The sequence below is a fragment of the Salvelinus namaycush genome, unplaced genomic scaffold (genome assembly GCF_016432855.1).
Source record: "Salvelinus namaycush isolate Seneca unplaced genomic scaffold, SaNama_1.0 Scaffold2275, whole genome shotgun sequence".
NCBI classification, from domain to species: domain Eukaryota; kingdom Metazoa; phylum Chordata; class Actinopteri; order Salmoniformes; family Salmonidae; genus Salvelinus; species Salvelinus namaycush.
This window is the reverse complement of record NW_024059092.1, coordinates 22588-40981: the sequence shown is the minus strand read 5'-3', so window position 1 is coordinate 40981 and position 18394 is coordinate 22588. Positions and strand designations below refer to the sequence as shown.

General features: G+C 38.5%; 4 non-coding genes and 6 pseudogenes across 4 annotated transcripts; all 10 read right to left on the bottom strand.

The window, feature by feature from the left end:
* Nucleotides 1-231: 231 nt before the first annotated feature.
* Nucleotides 232-378, bottom strand: LOC120038624 (annotated as a pseudogene).
* Nucleotides 379-1069: 691 nt separating this feature from the next.
* On the bottom strand, nt 1070-1188 carry LOC120038608. The gene has a single exon (XR_005475154.1). It is a non-coding gene; the product is annotated as a 5S ribosomal RNA (ribosomal RNA).
* Nucleotides 1189-1874: 686 nt separating this feature from the next.
* LOC120038623 lies at nt 1875-2021 on the bottom strand (annotated as a pseudogene).
* A 691-nt stretch (nt 2022-2712) lies between these two features.
* On the bottom strand, nt 2713-2831 carry LOC120038606. The gene has a single exon (XR_005475152.1). It is a non-coding gene; the product is annotated as a 5S ribosomal RNA (ribosomal RNA).
* A 685-nt stretch (nt 2832-3516) lies between these two features.
* LOC120038622 lies at nt 3517-3663 on the bottom strand (annotated as a pseudogene).
* Nucleotides 3664-4354: 691 nt separating this feature from the next.
* On the bottom strand, nt 4355-4473 carry LOC120038605. The gene has a single exon (XR_005475151.1). It is a non-coding gene; the product is annotated as a 5S ribosomal RNA (ribosomal RNA).
* Nucleotides 4474-5158: 685 nt separating this feature from the next.
* LOC120038627 lies at nt 5159-5305 on the bottom strand (annotated as a pseudogene).
* Nucleotides 5306-5996: 691 nt separating this feature from the next.
* Nucleotides 5997-6115, bottom strand: LOC120038604. The gene has a single exon (XR_005475150.1). It is a non-coding gene; the product is annotated as a 5S ribosomal RNA (ribosomal RNA).
* Nucleotides 6116-6800: 685 nt separating this feature from the next.
* LOC120038626 lies at nt 6801-6947 on the bottom strand (annotated as a pseudogene).
* A 7089-nt stretch (nt 6948-14036) lies between these two features.
* Nucleotides 14037-14183, bottom strand: LOC120038625 (annotated as a pseudogene).
* Between the last annotated feature and the right edge of the window lie 4211 nt (nt 14184-18394).

Below are 18394 nucleotides of genomic sequence, written 5' to 3'. Positions count from 1 at the left end.
CTTGATTGAAGTACCAGCGTGGCATAAATACAATGCTGCATTTCGCAACATAATGTTTCGACAAAATGCCAACAATATTTTGCTACAAACAATGTTTCCACCTTTCGATTGGTCCACAAAGTCTCCTTCACAACTGACTTCAAAGATCTCCATAAGCACAGTCAGTTGACTCAAGTCATCCTTAAGCCTGCCGCCAAGCAACAGTTTATCATTAACAAAGACATCAGGGTAAAGCTCAAACGAGCACTACCATAAATTTTGCAATCGGATTCCCACATTTGGAAAATTCGCAAAGGGTCAGCACAGCCAGAGTGCAATGGCTGAGCCCCACACCGGGTGAACCACCTTCTTGATCACGGTATCTCTTCTGCTTAGTGGAGGAAAAGTGTCTCCAGTGCCAACATTTTCCGCTAACGGTAACCACTTTGTGTTCTGATAATATCATATCACATCGACCTGCGTTAAATGCCGTTTAGGAATGCACTTGCACACAGAGTAGTGAAAAAGTAGTTTATTTTGTTTACTAGATTATATCAGTGAACCACTAGATTCCCATCATGCAACACTGTCGAAAAAATCACCAATTACTTTTTAATATCTTAACCCATCTGATATCACAAATGTTTGCGATATGACGAAATACAATCACATTCAGACACACACACACACACAGACAAATGCATGAAACCAATTGATTTATTATCGATAACATCTCAGATTCTCTTGTGCTTTTGATTTACTCCATAAAAGAAGGGTTGTAATTCCAACATGGAAAACACAGGGCCATCAGACACCAGTCCAGTTCCACTCCTCACCAGCATTATTTCCTTTGATCATTTGAACAGGGCGAGGGAGCACAGAGCACACACAAGCTGCATTCAGTAACAATATTCTTATTTGTCTTATGCATAAAAGGCAGTTGCTCCCTGACAACACAAGGAACTTTGATCGTATTAAAAGGGCAGGGGAGACTAGCCCATAGAAGCTGCATTTAGTCAATTCAGCATCAAATGCTTACTACAAGGCAGTGTTGCTGATGAAATAATGCCACACCCCCTAGTGGACAAAAGGCTTACAGCACCTGGTATTCCCAGGCGGTCTCCCATCCAAGTACTAACCAGGCCCGACCCTGCTTAGCTTCCGAGATCAGACGAGATTGGGCGTATTCAGGCTGGTATGGCCGTAAGCGAAGGTACATCTCTTGGTACACCATATAAAGTCAAAGTGAGTCTGATAAACAGACATTGCATTCTCACCAATTAGATAAGCAGCTTGAACTTTGGCTCACTCAAAAAGTGGAAGAAATTACATATACTGTAGCCATCACTTTTTAGCACAGATAGTTGGATGAAATACAAACAAACCTTGCTAAACATTTCTAAGCGAGGGCACATATTTCAGCCTTGTGGGAAAAAACGGACAAATACAATGACTTCTGACAAATACATCATCAGCAACAGTTTCCCATGCAGCTATCCTACTAGCCACAATAAATACACAAAAGCTCTGGATGTTGAAAACCTATTGCATTGTTCTGTGCTAAGGAGGAACGCATGTATGGACAATTTCATATTGGAAGCGCATGGGGCGCGTATGACACATCATGACCGGGGGGGGGGTTAGAGTGGCTTCTCAACTATCTCCTGATTGAAGTACCAGCGTGGCATAAATACAATGCTGCATTTCGCAACATAATGTTTCGACAAAATGCCAACAATATTTTGCTACAAACAAATGTTTCCACCTTTCGATTGGTCCACAAAGTCTCCTTCACAACTGACTTCAAAGATCTCCATAAGCACAGTCAGTTGACTCAAGTCATCCTTAAGCCTGCCGCCAAGCAACAGTTTATCATTAACAAAGACATCAGGGTAAAGCTCAAACGAGCACTACCATAAATTTTGCAATCGGATTCCCACATTTGGAAAATTCGCAAGGGGTCAGCACAGCCAGAGTGCAATGGCTGAGCCCCACACCGGGTGAACCACCTTCTTGATCACGGTATCTCTTCTGCTTAGTGGAGGAAAAGTGTCTCCAGTGCCAACATTTTCCGCTAACGGTAACCACTTTGTGTTCTGATAATATCATATCACATCGACCTGCGTTAAATGCCGTTTAGGAATGCACTTGCACACAGAGTAGTGAAAAAGTAGTTTATTTTGTTTACTAGATTATATCAGTGAACCACTAGATTCCCATCATGCAACACTGTCGAAAAAATCACCAATTACTTTTTAATATCTTAACCCATCTGATATCACAAATGTTTGCGATATGACGAAATACAATCACATTCAGACACACACACACACACAGACAAATGCATGAAACCAATTGATTTATTATCGATAACATCTCAGATTCTCTTGTGCTTTTGATTTACTCCATAAAAGAAGGGTTGTAATTCCAACATGGAAAACACAGGGCCATCAGACACCAGTCCAGTTCCACTCCTCACCAGCATTATTTCCTTTGATCATTTGAACAGGGCGAGGGAGCACAGAGCACACACAAGCTGCATTCAGTAACAATATTCTTATTTGTCTTATGCATAAAAGGCAGTTGCTCCCTGACAACACAAGGAACTTTGATCGTATTAAAAGGGCAGGGGAGACTAGCCCATAGAAGCTGCATTTAGTCAATTCAGCATCAAATGCTTACTACAAGGCAGTGTTGCTGATGAAATAATGCCACACCCCCTAGTGGACAAAAGGCTTACAGCACCTGGTATTCCCAGGCGGTCTCCCATCCAAGTACTAACCAGGCCCGACCCTGCTTAGCTTCCGAGATCAGACGAGATCGGGCATATTCAGGCTGGTATGGCCGTAAGCGAAGGTACATCTCTTGGTACACCATATAAAGTCAAAGTGAGTCTGATAAACAGACATTGCATTCTCACCAATTAGATAAGCAGCTTGAACTTTGGCTCACTCAAAAAGTGGAAGAAATTACATATACTGTAGCCATCACTTTTTAGCACAGATAGTTGGATGAAATACAAACAAACCTTGCAAACATTTCTAAGCGAGGGCACATATTTCAGCCTTGTGGGAAAAAACGGACAAATACAATGACTTCTGACAAATACATCATCAGCAACAGTTTCCCATGCAGCTATCCTACTAGCCACAATAAATACACAAAAGCTCTGGATGTTGAAAACCTATTGCATTGTTCTGTGCTAAGGAGGAACGCATGTATGGACAATTTCATATTGGAAGCGCATGGGGCGCGTATGACACATCATGACCGGGGGGGGGGTTAGAGTGGCTTCTCAACTATCTCCTGATTGAAGTACCAGCGTGGCATAAATACAATGCTGCATTTCGCAACATAATGTTTCGACAAAATGCCAACAATATTTTGCTACAAACAAATGTTTCCACCTTTCGATTGGTCCACAAAGTCTCCTTCACAACTGACTTCAAAGATCTCCATAAGCACAGTCAGTTGACTCAAGTCATCCTTAAGCCTGCCGCCAAGCAACAGTTTATCATTAACAAAGACATCAGGGTAAAGCTCAAACGAGCACTACCATAAATTTTGCAATCGGATTCCCACATTTGGAAAATTCGCAAGGGGTCAGCACAGCCAGAGTGCAATGGCTGAGCCCCACACCGGGTGAACCACCTTCTTGATCACGGTATCTCTTCTGCTTAGTGGAGGAAAAGTGTCTCCAGTGCCAACATTTTCCGCTAACGGTAACCACTTTGTGTTCTGATAATATCATATCACATCGACCTGCGTTAAATGCCGTTTAGGAATGCACTTGCACACAGAGTAGTGAAAAAGTAGTTTATTTTGTTTACTAGATTATATCAGTGAACCACTAGATTCCCATCATGCAACACTGTCGAAAAAATCACCAATTACTTTTTAATATCTTAACCCATCTGATATCACAAATGTTTGCGATATGACGAAATACAATCACATTCAGACACACACACACACACAGACAAATGCATGAAACCAATTGATTTATTATCGATAACATCTCAGATTCTCTTGTGCTTTTGATTTACTCCATAAAAGAAGGGTTGTAATTCCAACATGGAAAACACAGGGCCATCAGACACCAGTCCAGTTCCACTCCTCACCAGCATTATTTCCTTTGATCATTTGAACAGGGCGAGGGAGCACAGAGCACACACAAGCTGCATTCAGTAACAATATTCTTATTTGTCTTATGCATAAAAGGCAGTTGCTCCCTGACAACACAAGGAACTTTGATCGTATTAAAAGGGCAGGGGAGACTAGCCCATAGAAGCTGCATTTAGTCAATTCAGCATCAAATGCTTACTACAAGGCAGTGTTGCTGATGAAATAATGCCACACCCCCTAGTGGACAAAAGGCTTACAGCACCTGGTATTCCCAGGCGGTCTCCCATCCAAGTACTAACCAGGCCCGACCCTGCTTAGCTTCCGAGATCAGACGAGATCGGGCATATTCAGGCTGGTATGGCCGTAAGCGAAGGTACATCTCTTGGTACACCATATAAAGTCAAAGTGAGTCTGATAAACAGACATTGCATTCTCACCAATTAGATAAGCAGCTTGAACTTTGGCTCACTCAAAAAGTGGAAGAAATTACATATACTGTAGCCATCACTTTTTAGCACAGATAGTTGGATGAAATACAAACAAACCTTGCAAACATTTCTAAGCGAGGGCACATATTTCAGCCTTGTGGGAAAAAACGGACAAATACAATGACTTCTGACAAATACATCATCAGCAACAGTTTCCCATGCAGCTATCCTACTAGCCACAATAAATACACAAAAGCTCTGGATGTTGAAAACCTATTGCATTGTTCTGTGCTAAGGAGGAACGCATGTATGGACAATTTCATATTGGAAGCGCATGGGGCGCGTATGACACATCATGACCGGGGGGGGGGTTAGAGTGGCTTCTCAACTATCTCCTGATTGAAGTACCAGCGTGGCATAAATACAATGCTGCATTTCGCAACATAATGTTTCGACAAAATGCCAACAATATTTTGCTACAAACAAATGTTTCCACCTTTCGATTGGTCCACAAAGTCTCCTTCACAACTGACTTCAAAGATCTCCATAAGCACAGTCAGTTGACTCAAGTCATCCTTAAGCCTGCCGCCAAGCAACAGTTTATCATTAACAAAGACATCAGGGTAAAGCTCAAACGAGCACTACCATAAATTTTGCAATCGGATTCCCACATTTGGAAAATTCGCAAGGGGTCAGCACAGCCAGAGTGCAATGGCTGAGCCCCACACCGGGTGAACCACCTTCTTGATCACAGTATCTCTTCTGCTTAGTGGAGGAAAAGTGTCTCCAGTGCCAACATTTTCCGCTAACGGTAACCACTTTGTGTTCTGATAATATCATATCACATCGACCTGCGTTAAATGCCGTTTAGGAATGCACTTGCACACAGAGTAGTGAAAAAGTAGTTTATTTTGTTTACTAGATTATATCAGTGAACCACTAGATTCCCATCATGCAACACTGTCGAAAAAATCACCAATTACTTTTTAATATCTTAACCCATCTGATATCACAAATGTTTGCGATATGACGAAATACAATCACATTCAGACACACACACACACACAGACAAATGCATGAAACCAATTGATTTATTATCGATAACATCTCAGATTCTCTTGTGCTTTTGATTTACTCCATAAAAGAAGGGTTGTAATTCCAACATGGAAAACACAGGGCCATCAGACACCAGTCCAGTTCCACTCCTCACCAGCATTATTTCCTTTGATCATTTGAACAGGGCGAGGGAGCACAGAGCACACACAAGCTGCATTCAGTAACAATATTCTTATTTGTCTTATGCATAAAAGGCAGTTGCTCCCTGACAACACAAGGAACTTTGATCGTATTAAAAGGGCAGGGGAGACTAGCCCATAGAAGCTGCATTTAGTCAATTCAGCATCAAATGCTTACTACAAGGCAGTGTTGCTGATGAAATAATGCCACACCCCCTAGTGGACAAAAGGCTTACAGCACCTGGTATTCCCAGGCGGTCTCCCATCCAAGTACTAACCAGGCCCGACCCTGCTTAGCTTCCGAGATCAGACGAGATCGGGCATATTCAGGCTGGTATGGCCGTAAGCGAAGGTACATCTCTTGGTACACCATATAAAGTCAAAGTGAGTCTGATAAACAGACATTGCATTCTCACCAATTAGATAAGCAGCTTGAACTTTGGCTCACTCAAAAAGTGGAAGAAATTACATATACTGTAGCCATCACTTTTTAGCACAGATAGTTGGATGAAATACAAACAAACCTTGCAAACATTTCTAAGCGAGGGCACATATTTCAGCCTTGTGGGAAAAAACGGACAAATACAATGACTTCTGACAAATACATCATCAGCAACAGTTTCCCATGCAGCTATCCTACTAGCCACAATAAATACACAAAAGCTCTGGATGTTGAAAACCTATTGCATTGTTCTGTGCTAAGGAGGAACGCATGTATGGACAATTTCATATTGGAAGCGCATGGGGCGCGTATGACACATCATGACCGGGGGGGGGGTTAGAGTGGCTTCTCAACTATCTCCTGATTGAAGTACCAGCGTGGCATAAATACAATGCTGCATTTCGCAACATAATGTTTCGACAAAATGCCAACAATATTTTGCTACAAACAAATGTTTCCACCTTTCGATTGGTCCACAAAGTCTCCTTCACAACTGACTTCAAAGATCTCCATAAGCACAGTCAGTTGACTCAAGTCATCCTTAAGCCTGCCGCCAAGCAACAGTTTATCATTAACAAAGACATCAGGGTAAAGCTCAAACGAGCACTACCATAAATTTTGCAATCGGATTCCCACATTTGGAAAATTCGCAAGGGGTCAGCACAGCCAGAGTGCAATGGCTGAGCCCCACACCGGGTGAACCACCTTCTTGATCACAGTATCTCTTCTGCTTAGTGGAGGAAAAGTGTCTCCAGTGCCAACATTTTCCGCTAACGGTAACCACTTTGTGTTCTGATAATATCATATCACATCGACCTGCGTTAAATGCCGTTTAGGAATGCACTTGCACACAGAGTAGTGAAAAAGTAGTTTATTTTGTTTACTAGATTATATCAGTGAACCACTAGATTCCCATCATGCAACACTGTCGAAAAAATCACCAATTACTTTTTAATATCTTAACCCATCTGATATCACAAATGTTTGCGATATGACGAAATACAATCACATTCAGACACACACACACACACACAGACAAATGCATGAAACCAATTGATTTATTATCGATAACATCTCAGATTCTCTTGTGCTTTTGATTTACTCCATAAAAGAAGGGTTGTAATTCCAACATGGAAAACACAGGGCCATCAGACACCAGTCCAGTTCCACTCCTCACCAGCATTATTTCCTTTGATCATTTGAACAGGGCGAGGGAGCACAGAGCACACACAAGCTGCATTCAGTAACAATATTCTTATTTGTCTTATGCATAAAAGGCAGTTGCTCCCTGACAACACAAGGAACTTTGATCGTATTAAAAGGGCAGGGGAGACTAGCCCATAGAAGCTGCATTTAGTCAATTCAGCATCAAATGCTTACTACAAGGCAGTGTTGCTGATGAAATAATGCCACACCCCCTAGTGGACAAAAGGCTTACAGCACCTGGTATTCCCAGGCGGTCTCCCATCCAAGTACTAACCAGGCCCGACCCTGCTTAGCTTCCGAGATCAGACGAGATCGGGCATATTTTTTTTTTTTTTTTTTTTTTTATTATAAAAAAGTTTCAATTACAATATTTTATCAAATGTACAATACACAAAAACCGAGACTAACATAGGCAGGTGAACAATTCACCCCCTATCAAATCAAAGAACTCAAATAAATAAAATACAACAAAAACTAATAAAAGCCTAACATAAATTCCAATCTCACAAAACAGGCATGTTGAAATCAACTCTTCCGAACAACTATGAAAACCAATAAATTAATAAACATACCAATACTTTCAAAAATTATAAGTGATTCTTCCACCATCCACGTTTGAAATCAACCCACTCCCCTCCACAAAAGCTTCATCAAAACATTCCTTTCCATAACAATAAAACATATCTATATGCTTCTTTAACAATACTACAAAAATATCCCACACCCTTACCTTCTTCCCCTCAAAAAAAGCATAATTCCTCCTACAAAAAATAGCATACCTCAAGAAACTCAAAACAACATTCAACAAACCCACATTAACACCCTCACATTTACCAGACACGCCAAATAACACCAATTCATCCCACACATATTTTTTCAAAATATCACCCCCCCAGTTTCTATGAATCATTCCCTTTACTTTACAAAATAAATCTTTTAACTCCTTACATTCCACAAACAAATGCATTAAATTTTCCGGTGACTCACCACATAAGTCACATTCTCTATTTATTTCCCTATTGATTTGATGTAAAACCACTTTTGTATATAACTTTTGTATATATACGATTATGCCTTATTTTAAAATCGTTACTTTTCACATTCCATACTATTATATTTTACATTTAAAGTTTTTCCATATCTTTTTTTACGTCCAAAGTCGGAAAAATTCCTTTCCAAACTTTCTCCGCAGCTGGCCTTTTCACATTTTTCTCTACCATTATTTTATAGAATCTTTTCACTGGGATACTAGATAAATGAGCCTTCTCCTTACTGTTACCAATAAACAAATTTGGAAAGACAAATAAATCTTCCCTAACAACTTCACTATTTATTAAATCCACCCATTTACTTGGTATACTTTCTTTTATCTTCTCATACATATTTCTCACTGTTCCCCTACCCACCTCTACATCCCATTCATGGATGGTATCAAAAATAGCTTCCTCAGGAAAAAAACCTGGAATTACCTCATATGTGTAATCTTTTATTTGTCTAAGACCTGCACTCATGAATACTTCACTATATAACACCTTTTCTTTGTACTTAAGTTTCTCATTCAGAAAAACAGGATGATTCATAATTAGGTCAATATGCCCACACTCATAATACACATTAGGCAACAACTCTGCCCATGCATTTAACACTTCTTTATAAAAATCTGGTACCTTTTCACACATTTTCCTTTTAAGACCCATCAACAAACCATTATCTTCACATCCACCACTCTCATCTAAATAGACTTTGAAAAAATGTTTCCAGCCATAATCTAAGCTGTCATACAAATATTTCTTTACTATTTTTATCCTAATAGCTTTTCTTTTAACATCCAAATCTACAAGTTTTAAACCTCCATCATCATAGTCTGCTATCAATGTTTTCTGCGCAATTCTAACACCTTTACCATCCCATATAAAATTAGACACCACATTATTCAATTCATTTAGAACCCACTCTGGCATGTCTAGAACTCCCAAAACATACACAAGTTTAGATGATACCAAAGCATTTACTACAATTATTTTACCTTTTAACTTTAATTTTCTATTTTTCCAGAAATTCAAAGTTTGCTTGATTTTATTGAGGATCCCTGTCCAAGTTATATCCCTTGCCTCTTTCTCCTCTACACCAATATGTACTCCCAGCACCTTCATAAAATCCTTAGCTACCTTAAATGGAATCTCACACTTATTTGCATTGATATCCCCAAAGAACATAATTTCCGTCTTCTCTATATTAACTTCAGCCCCCGATGCCTTACAATAGATATCTATGATTTTCATAATGCTTTCAATGCTACCTACATCCTTCACAGTAAAAGTAGTGTCATCAGCGTACTGATGTATAACACTGACACCACCACCTGGGATTCCAACACCCCTCACCTCTTTGTCTCCAAGTATTAAAACAGCTAAAGGTTCCGTAGAAACACTGTACAACAGAGCTGACAAAGGACAACCCTGCCTTACTGACCTCTCTATAGGGAAAGTATCTGTTAACACTCCGTTACATTTAACACAACTTTTTGCTCCACTATACAACAAGTTAATCCAAGATACAAATTTTGGCCCAAAACCAAACCTCTCCAAAGTCTGTAGTAGAAAACTATGTTCCACTTTATCAAAAGCTTTCTTAAAATCTAAACTTAAAACTATACCACCTTCATTTTTCATTTGATTAACAACATCTCTAATTGTACAAATTACATCGGCAACATCTCTTCCGGGTATTCCGTAGGCTTGTGTTGATGTAATAATACTTCCAATCACCATTTTCATCCTATTAGCCAAAACTTTAGTCAGTATTTTATAATCTGAATTCAGAAGACTAATAGGCCTATAATTTTCTAACTTTAACCTACTGCCTCTATTTTTAAACAAGATGGTTAACATACCAATTGACATAGACTCAGGGATTTCCTTATTCTCTTCCATATACTGAAAAACCTTCAATAAAATGGGTGCCAAAATATCCACAAAAGCTTTATAGAATTCATTTGTTAAACCATCCAAACCTGGACTTTTATTTCCTTGAGTGTTCTCAATTGCTTTCTTGATTTCCACAATTGAAATATCTTCATCACACATCATTCTATCTGCCTGAGATACTTTGGCACTGATTTTCTCCAACACTTTTGCAACACACACTTTGTCCACATCATTCTTTTTATAAAGATTTCTGTAAAAGGATTCAACTGAATCTAAGATGTCAACAAAATCATTTACCTTTACACCTTTTTCATTTTCTAATTCTACAATATAACTCTTAAATTTCTTTCGTTTTTCAAGCCCCAGAAAAAAGGAAGTACATTTCTCTCCCTCCAAGGCGTACTGTGCCTTACTCCTAACAATAGCCCCTAAACATTTCTTTTTTTCATAAAACCCTAGCTCTGCATGGATTTTCAAATAGTTCACAACATCATAGTCTGGATCAGCATCAGCCTTTTCAAGTTCATGTAACATCCTATTTCTAAGCATTTTTTCTTTCTGCTTATCTAAACGGTTACGATTTTTAGAGTACCTAATACTCCTGTTTTTTACTTTAACTTTCACTTCCTCCCACCATAAACACACATTCTCTTTTAACAGTACATTAGACATTTCATCCTCGATACATTCAACAATTTCCTTTATATAACTTTCTTCCTTTAACAGACTGGCATTTAAACACCAGACACCTCCCCCCCTCATCTCCACAGCAAAACCTATCTGAAATGACATTACTGCATGATCACTGTATGCTGTAAAATTATATGTCATCTTCTGAACCTGCTGTACCACATCTACCTTTGCTAAACATAAATCAATTCTACTTTGTTTTAGTTCATTTAACACCACCTGCCTTCTCGAAAACTCTCTTCTATTTACATTTTCAGCCCTCCATATATCTACAAGATTTTCCTTATTCATTAATTCCCGTAAAGCATTTCTAGACGAATCATGTCTGAAACTATCACATCTCGAGACATCCATTCTAGTACACTTCACGTTAAAATCTCCTACTAGTATACAGTTCTCTGAACACAGTGTTCTTAGGTTATTAAACATATCTCTCCTTTCCGCTTCAATATTCGAAGCATAAACATTAATTAGACGAAAAATGACATTTTGCACTTCAAACTCAATAACAATAATTCTTCCCTGATTATCTGCATATACCTGCTTGACATTTTTAACCACATCATTTTTTACCAAAATAGCCACTCCACATGTTTTATCACTTCCGTGACTACAAAAAATGAGCTCAGACCATTTGCTCTTAATTTCCAGCATTTTGGCGTCCGTCCAATTAGTCTCTTGAAAACACCACATGTCCGTTTCAACAGACACCAAAACCTGCTCCAATTTGTTCATATTTCTTAAACTGTTGCCATTTAGTGATGCAACTCTAATCATTGTTAATATATGCAGAAATATAGCCAAAAACAAACATGTCATTTCAAAATAGACTTTTTCTTTTTTCCAGATCCCGTCACCTCCTTAGCTTTCACTAATGCTCTCTTATTTCTAGCAAACCGCTGAAAATCCTCAATATCTATTTCTTCGTCTGACTCCTGACTTGTACTTGTAAGGGGAGCAACATCCAAGCCTTTTGTAAAACATTCTTTAACAGTGCCATCAACTCCAGTGGACCCAGCCCTCTCCTTGGTTTCATTTTCACACAGGTTTAAAGCTGGTTCAGGCACCTGAGAAGCACCCTGCACCATCTCTACCTGTGTATCCAATTCACCAATCATGTGCTGCTGCTCCACCTTGTCAGCAGCAGAGACCAAGACTGCGTCTCGAGTACTGCCAGAAGGCATTACATACTCTCCAAGCATATCTATAGCTGTCTCTGGAATCACCTGCGACACACTTTCCATATCACTCTCTTCCTCCCCCTCCATAGTCTCACTCCTCTCAACCTCTTCTTCAGTAATGAGGTCCAGTGTTTGCAGAAATAAGACATCCTTTTCCTTCTTACATTTACATCTGTCCTTAGGTCTGTCACACCTTCTACACATATCACCGATGTTCGAACATTCTCTGGCATAATGTCCTTGTTCACCACATTTATGACATACAAATTCTGGACATTCTTTGAGTATGTGTCCCGGTTGAATACATAGTCTACATACCTTCACTTGGTTATCGTGGATCACTCGGAAATATTCAAATCCTTCTACAGTGTTGAATTTGGTTGAGTAAGGTAATGATTGCACACTGTCCGTAAACTTCACCTTACAAAATCTCGTCCCGTCCACAATGTCCGTTCCTGGCCACATCCTCCTCTTGATTGGTGTTGTTGCGTTCACATTCCATCCTTGTAATTTGTCATGTATTTCCTCATCCGTAATATATGCCGGCATGTTCAAAAAGGACACCACAAGTTCATCATTTCCCAGTTCTTTCGCCATTATTTGGCAGCTCTTTATTTTTAGCCCGTCTAGTAGTCTTTCTTTTCCTTTCGCGTGTGACATGGTTATTTCGTACTTATTTCTGTCCTTCATTCTACATCCCAATATCATTCCACATACTTCTTTTATTCCTCTCAGCAATTCCATCGTTGTTATTTTTTCTTCTCCAATAACTTCCACGTTCACCGTCAATTCTTTCTCATATTTTCTTCTCCTCAACTCTTCATTCGACGCTCTTTTTTCTCCGTTGTCCATTCTCATTGTTGTTGTTATTCTTGATGTCGAAGCCATTGTATCCGTCCAATTATTTTACTTAGAATCCCCCAAACAGCTCACGCCGTTGGGGGATAAAAACGCAAATATTTACAAAGAAAATAAGCTACACTCCCCACACAAACTTCCAAACTTAAAGTATATAAACCAGCAAAACCAAAAACGATTTTCTCTCTACAAACAATTCACAAACAATCCAACACCTGCTGCTCACTCACTTCCTGAAACTTCCAAAAAGGGGCGTATTCAGGCTGGTATGGCCGTAAGCGAAGGTACATCTCTTGGTACACCATATAAAGTCAAAGTGAGTCTGATAAACAGACATTGCATTCTCACCAATTAGATAAGCAGCTTGAACTTTGGCTCACTCAAAAAGTGGAAGAAATTACATATACTGTAGCCATCACTTTTTAGCACAGATAGTTGGATGAAATACAAACAAACCTTGCAAACATTTCTAAGCGAGGGCACATATTTCAGCCTTGTGGGAAAAAACGGACAAATACAATGACTTCTGACAAATACATCATCAGCAACAGTTTCCCATGCAGCTATCCTACTAGCCACAATAAATACACAAAAGCTCTGGATGTTGAAAACCCATTGCATTGTTCTGTGCTAAGGAGGAACGCATGTATGGACAATTTCATATTGGAAGCGCATGGGGCGCGTATGACACATCATGACCGGGGGGGGGGTTAGAGTGGCTTCTCAACTATCTCCTGATTGAAGTACCAGCGTGGCATAAATACAATGCTGCATTTCGCAACATAATGTTTCGACAAAATGCCAACAATATTTTGCTACAAACAAATGTTTCCACCTTTCGATTGGTCCACAAAGTCTCCTTCACAACTGACTTCAAAGATCTCCATAAGCACAGTCAGTTGACTCAAGTCATCCTTAAGCCTGCCGCCAAGCAACAGTTTATCATTAACAAAGACATCAGGGTAAAGCTCAAACGAGCACTACCATAAATTTTGCAATCGGATTCCCACATTTGGAAAATTCGCAAGGGGTCAGCACAGCCAGAGTGCAATGGCTGAGCCCCACACCGGGTGAACCACCTTCTTGATCACAGTATCTCTTCTGCTTAGTGGAGGAAAAGTGTCTCCAGTGCCAACATTTTCCGCTAACGGTAACCACTTTGTGTTCTGATAATATCATATCACATCGACCTGCGTTAAATGCCGTTTAGGAATGCACTTGCACACAGAGTAGTGAAAAAGTAGTTTATTTTGTTTACTAGATTATATCAGTGAACCACTAGATTCCCATCATGCAACACTGTCGAAAAAATCACCAATTACTTTTTAATATCTTAACCCATCTGATATCACAAATGTTTGCGATATGACGAAATACAATCACATTCAGACACACACACACACACAGACAAATGCATGAAACCAATTGATTTATTATCGATAACATCTCAGATTCTCTTGTGCTTTTGATTTACTCCATAAAAGAAGGGTTGTAATTCCAACATGGAAAACACAGGGCCATCAGACACCAGTCCAGTTCCACTCCTCACCAGCATTATTTCCTTTGATCATTTGAACAGGGCGAGGGAGCACAGAGCACACACAAGCTGCATTCAGTAACAATATTCTTATTTGTCTTATGCATAAAAGGCAGTTGCTCCCTGACAACACAAGGAACTTTGATCGTATTAAAAGGGCAGGGGAGACTAGCCCATAGAAGCTGCATTTAGTCAATTCAGCATCAAATGCTTACTACAAGGCAGTGTTGCTGATGAAATAATGCCACACCCCCTAGTGGACAAAAGGCTTACAGCACCTGGTATTCCCAGGCGGTCTCCCATCCAAGTACTAACCAGGCCCGACCCTGCTTAGCTTCCGAGATCAGACGAGATCGGGCATATTTTTTTTTTTTTTTTTTTTTTATTATAAAAAAGTTTCAATTACAATATTTTATCAAATGTACAATACACAAAAACCGAGACTAACATAGGCAGGTGAACAATTCACCCCCTATCAAATCAAAGAACTCAAATAAATAAAATACAACAAAAACTAATAAAAGCCTAACATAAATTCCAATCTCACAAAACAGGCATGTTGAAATCAACTCTTCCGAACAACTATGAAAACCAATAAATTAATAAACATACCAATACTTTCAAAAATTATAAGTGATTCTTCCACCATCCACGTTTGAAATCAACCCACTCCCCTCCACAAAAGCTTCATCAAAACATTCCTTTCCATAACAATAAAACATATCTATATGCTTCTTTAACAATACTACAAAAATATCCCACACCCTTACCTTCTTCCCCTCAAAAAAAGCATAATTCCTCCTACAAAAAATAGCATACCTCAAGAAACTCAAAACAACATTCAACAAACCCACATTAACACCCTCACATTTACCAGACACGCCAAATAACACCAATTCATCCCACACATATTTTTTCAAAATATCACCCCCCCAGTTTCTATGAATCATTCCCTTTACTTTTACAAAATAAATCTTTTAACTCCTTACATTCCACAAACAAATGCATTAAATTTTCCGGTGACTCACCACATAAGTCACATTCTCTATTTATTTCCCTATTGATTTGATGTAAAACCACTTTTGTATATAATATACGATTATGCCTTATTTTAAAATCGTTACTTTCACATTCCATACTATTATATTTTACATTTAAAGTTTTCCATATCTTTTTTACGTCCAAAGTCGGAAAAATTCCTTTCCAAACTTTCTCCGCAGCTGGCCTTTTCACATTTTTCTCTACCATTATTTTATAGAATCTTTTCACTGGGATACTAGATAAATGAGCCTTCTCCTTACTGTTACCAATAAACAAATTTGGAAAGACAAATAAATCTTCCCTAACAACTTCACTATTTATTAAATCCACCCATTTACTTGGTATACTTTCTTTTATCTTCTCATACATATTTCTCACTGTTCCCCTACCCACCTCTACATCCCATTCATGGATGGTATCAAAAATAGCTTCCTCAGGAAAAAAACCTGGAATTACCTCATATGTGTAATCTTTTATTTGTCTAAGACCTGCACTCATGAATACTTCACTATATAACACCTTTTCTTTGTACTTAAGTTTCTCATTCAGAAAAACAGGATGATTCATAATTAGGTCAATATGCCCACACTCATAATACACATTAGGCAACAACTCTGCCCATGCATTTAACACTTCTTTATAAAAATCTGGTACCTTTTCACACATTTTCCTTTTAAGACCCATCAACAAACCATTATCTTCACATCCACCACTCTCATCTAAATAGACTTTGAAAAAATGTTTCCAGCCATAATCTAAGCTGTCATACAAATATTTCTTTACTATTTTTATCCTAATAGCTTTTCTTTTAACATCAAAATCTACAAGTTTTAAACCTCCATCATCATAGTCTGCTATCAATGTTTTCTGCGCAATTCTAACACCTTTACCATCCCATATAAAATTAGACACCACATTATTCAATTCATTTAGAACCCACTCTGGCATGTCTAGAACTCCCAAAACATACACAAGTTTAGATGATACCAAAGCATTTACTACAATTATTTTACCTTTTAACTTTAATTTTCTATTTTTCCAGAAATTCAAAGTTTGCTTGATTTTATTGAGGATCCCTGTCCAAGTTATATCCCTTGCCTCTTTCTCCTCTACACCAATATGTACTCCCAGCACCTTCATAAAATCCTTAGCTACCTTAAATGGAATCTCACACTTATTTGCATTGATATCCCCAAAGAACATAATTTCCGTCTTCTCTATATTAACTTCAGCCCCCGATGCCTTACAATAGATATCTATGATTTTCATAATGCTTTCAATGCTACCTACATCCTTCACAGTAAAAGTAGTGTCATCAGCGTACTGATGTATAACACTGACACCACCACCTGGGATTCCAACACCCCTCACCTCTTTGTCTCCAAGTATTAAAACAGCTAAAGGTTCCGTAGAAACACTGTACAACAGAGCTGACAAAGGACAACCCTGCCTTACTGACCTCTCTATAGGGAAAGTATCTGTTAACACTCCGTTACATTTAACACAACTTTTTGCTCCACTATACAACAAGTTAATCCAAGATACAAATTTTGGCCCAAAACCAAACCTCTCCAAAGTCTGTAGTAGAAAACTATGTTCCACTTTATCAAAAGCTTTCTTAAAATCTAAACTTAAAACTATACCACCTTCATTTTTCATTTGATTAACAACATCTCTAATTGTACAAATTACATCGGCAACATCTCTTCCGGGTATTCCGTAGGCTTGTGTTGATGTAATAATACTTCCAATCACCATTTTCATCCTATTAGCCAAAACTTTAGTCAGTATTTTATAATCTGAATTCAGAAGACTAATAGGCCTATAATTTTCTAACTTTAACCTACTGCCTCTATTTTTAAACAAGATGGTTAACATACCAATTGACATAGACTCAGGGATTTCCTTATTCTCTTCCATATACTGAAAAACCTTCAATAAAATGGGTGCCAAAATATCCACAAAAGCTTTATAGAATTCATTTGTTAAACCATCCAAACCTGGACTTTTATTTCCTTGAGTGTTCTCAATTGCTTTCTTGATTTCCACAATTGAAATATCTTCATCACACATCATTCTATCTGCCTGAGATACTTTGGCACTGATTTTCTCCAACACTTTTGCAACACACACTTTGTCCACATCATTCTTTTTATAAAGATTTCTGTAAAAGGATTCAACTGAATCTAAGATGTCAACAAAATCATTTACCTTTACACCTTTTTCATTTTCTAATTCTACAATATAACTCTTAAATTTCTTTCGTTTTTCAAGCCCCAGAAAAAAGGAAGTACATTTCTCTCCCTCCAAGGCGTACTGTGCCTTACTCCTAACAATAGCCCCTAAACATTTCTTTTTTTCATAAAACCCTAGCTCTGCATGGATTTTCAAATAGTTCACAACATCATAGTCTGGATCAGCATCAGCCTTTTCAAGTTCATGTAACATCCTATTTCTAAGCATTTTTTCTTTCTGCTTATCTAAACGGTTACGATTTTTAGAGTACCTAATACTCCTGTTTTTTACTTTAACTTTCACTTCCTCCCACCATAAACACACATTCTCTTTTAACAGTACATTAGACATTTCATCCTCGATACATTCAACAATTTCCTTTATATAACTTTCTTCCTTTAACAGACTGGCATTTAAACACCAGACACCTCCCCCCCTCATCTCCACAGCAAAACCTATCTGAAATGACATTACTGCATGATCACTGTATGCTGTAAAATTATATGTCAT